The sequence below is a fragment of the Telopea speciosissima genome, chromosome 9 (genome assembly GCF_018873765.1).
Source record: "Telopea speciosissima isolate NSW1024214 ecotype Mountain lineage chromosome 9, Tspe_v1, whole genome shotgun sequence".
NCBI classification, from domain to species: Eukaryota; Viridiplantae; Streptophyta; class Magnoliopsida; order Proteales; family Proteaceae; genus Telopea; species Telopea speciosissima.
In genome coordinates this window covers 41,621,142-41,624,717 of record NC_057924.1, presented here as the reverse complement: position 1 = coordinate 41,624,717, position 3,576 = coordinate 41,621,142, and positions in this window count along the sequence as shown.

Sequence of the window (3,576 nt, the reverse complement as noted above, 5' to 3'; positions counted from 1 at the left end):
ATACATTGATACTGAGAAGGTACATCCTAGACTCAGCTAATGTTTTGATTTGGGAATGACCTGAACTTGTTGCCGTCTTGACCTATGGTGAAGACCTGAAGAGAACCTGGGGTGCAACAAGCTTAGTCTCCACAACCATACTATCTCATTATACTGTGGAGTAAGCATTTGACCAAGGACCTTCTGGGTGATGAAAAGAAGAAAGGCGGTTGGAGTATCCTCATCTATTCGGAGCCCCAGCCACGTCAAATTTTGAGGACGAAATTACTTATAAGGTTGGGGGAATGTTACACCCGTGCCCAAAATACACCCTAATATCCTGGGCCAAATTGAATTTTTGCTGACGGGTGTTGCCACGATGCCAATGGTCAACACTTGTGACCTTGGACAATAACAGTCAATGGGAAAGCTTAAACACAACGATTGTATTCATGCCTTGATGGGCGAGTGGACCACCCAATGGGTAAGCTTTAAACCCTAAATTTTTGGTATACGTACTCCCCTTGAAGTCCTTAAAGTGCGGGTCAAAGCCCCACATCCCCTACTGTTGATTTTAGCCTTGACAGAAAGAAAGGAACCACAAACAGACCCACTGCTGGTGAATCCGTCCGATAATCCGTCTGTGCTGTCATGCTGATTTTGTGTGTTTTCTTGTGTGGGGCCCACGTGCCAATGCTCCGGACACCGTGGTTAGGACCCCGGACATGCTGGACCCCCACCCTTACCTTCTTTTGCATTTTGGACCTTGTATGTGGGCCCCACAAGGCCCAAATAGGATTTTAATGAGTTCTAGTGTTAAAGGCCTAAACCAAACAAGACTTAAGACCTTAGCACTTGAGGTTTTAATGAGAAACCAAACGGACCTTAAGGCCCATGTTTTATTCTAAAACTAGCTTTAGATGTGTTTCTTGTTAAATGAACTTTTAAGCTACCCTACCCAAACAGGCCTTAAGTTATAACTAAGAGACCCTAGCGAAATAAGCCCTAGACTAAAACACATTTTTAGGCCTTAAGTTAAGACAAACATACCCTAACTAATTGGACCTAAAAATCTTAGCCAAACTGGCCCTAACGCCCAACTTAAGTTAAAATGGATTTTGGGGTTTAAGGGCTCAGGCAAACGGACCCTAAGATCCATTTTAATTATAAAGGAGGAAGCTCTTAAGCTTTTCCTCATTTCTCCAAAGAGCAAAAATGCAGAAAGGAGAGGAGAAAAGGAAAAGAAGAAGAAGAAGAAGAAGAATAAGAAGAAGAAGAATAAGAAGAGAAGGGAAGGGAGAAGAGAGGAAGCTGCTGTCCTCCCCTCCTACACCTCATCTCCTCCCTCCCCTCTTGCTGTCCAGAGAAGGAAAGAAGAAAAGGAAGGAAAAGAAGGGAGAAGGAGAAGAAGAAAAGGAAAGAAAGGGAGAGGAGAAGAAGAAAGTGAAGGAATGAGGTCAAGGGGGCTCACCTAGCCTTGGATCTTGTTTTCCTATTGGTGGTAAGTGATATTTCCAACTCTCCCTCTCGATTTCTCTATTTATTAGCTTAGAGTTTTGGATTTTGGGGTTGAGAGTAGCTTGGGTTTCACTTGGGACCCGATGCTTTTGTGTTGGGGTTTGTTCTTTGTCCCTTTGGGATGCCTTTGCACACCTTCGCACCTCTATTTGAAGTGCCATTGAACCAAACCTTGCAAACCTTGGGATTTCACCCAAAAACCCAAGTTTGGGTTGAGGAATTGGATATAAATCATAGATGCCTTAATGCTTTGTGCCATTAGGGTTATTATGAACCTAATTAACTGTAGGAAGCATCCCTATAAGCCCTTGAAGCCATTGGGGGCCTTGGCAACCAATTTGGATGAAGTTCGGAGTTGAAAAACTCATTTCTGCTGCAAACAGACTTAGCGGCATACTCACCATCATGCATCCACTGGTGGATCCACCCCTCTTGGGTGTGTCTCGGGTCTATCTCAGGGTTCGAACGCATGCATGGGCGGACTCACACAAGTGGATCCGTTTGTGAATCCGCTCGCAATTTACAACATGACCCCTGTTCAGTATTTTGACCATAACTTTGTCTATACATATTATATCAATGGGATTCAAGTTGAATTGTAAAATAGACTCAAAGGAATACATTTTCTATGAAGGAACTGTGGACCCAATCCAAATAAAAGACCCTCAAAAGTGGTCCCAAACCTAGCTTATGTGTTTTGACAGCAACGTTAGAACATGACTTTAGTCCAGTGACCTCACCCACGTCGTTGCTGCTTGTGTGAGACTTGATAAATTTTAATAGGGGTTAATTACCACCTAAAGTGCCCCCTAAATATATTAATTAATTGACCTATAGAGGTGCCAAGGTCTACCCTTGATGCCTTCAAAACCCCCTTGTTGTCCTAAGGGACTTGTGACCTCAACCTAGAAATGGAAAATCCTAAGGAGAGACCAATCCATGGGATCTCCCAAGACCAGTGAATGATATGAGACATTATGCCCTTAGGAAGGTTTAAGACCCCCTCCCCTAGCTCATGAGGCTGTTGGATCTCAAGAAGAAGGCTGGGAATTAGACTGACTTAAGGATTTCATGTTTAGAATTACTTGTCTATAACACTTGGGGCTCCTCTTGGGACTCATCCACACTTTCTAACTTTATGTTTCACGTATCCCTAGGCTACCTAACTAGTGCGGGAGAGCATATATCAAGGCAATCCATACGAAACACATCGAATGATATTCGAATTATTATGAGAGGGTTTTGGGTGATGTTTGGGCTTATTATATATATATATATATATCATATAATTGTGTATGCTTGTATCCATTCTTAACATGTTGTATTCTTGCATATAAACTATGTTGGATATGAATTGATTAATTGTGGATATATTGTTTTACTTTATTATATTGGGTTACGGTGTCAGGTATGCCGGTGCCGAAACCCTAAAATTATTATTATTAAAATCATTGTTTGCCATCTTAGTCCGTATGCGCCGTGCCATGCTGGTACCCGAGTACTAGATGGAATGGGACGTTGATGCACCCAGAATACCTCTCGGGATGATAGGAATTGCATGTAGTATATCTGTGGCTAGGATTTATGCTCCCTTATACTATGCCCCTTGCCAACAGGGGTTTATGTGTTGGACAGTCCGAGCACCTGATGTCTGTGGAGGTGGGAGAGGCCAAGTCAAGGGTAGTGACGGCTGTCGGGGTCTGCCACTGGGTGGTCTAATGGCTTCTACCGATGTAGGATCCCTTGTGATAACTGAGGTTTCCCTGGGACGATAGGTTAAGTGACCCTCAGTGTCTCCCGAGTTATCACAGTATTATACACTTGACTTAGAATTGTTTGTTAGGTGGAAAATCTATTAAAATTTACATGTATCATGGACTATGTGTGAATTGTATGTTTGTGCATTCTCCATCCCCTCGTTGGGCTCAGTGGAGCTTACCCCCATTGCGTAACCCTTTTTAGCTTTATGCAGGTAATGTATGTTAGTGATCCTCTTTCTTTTGATGTGGGTTGATCGGAGCCACAATTTTGGACCTTGATGATAGCGTACACTCATGGTCTGTGCCATTAGGGCACAAT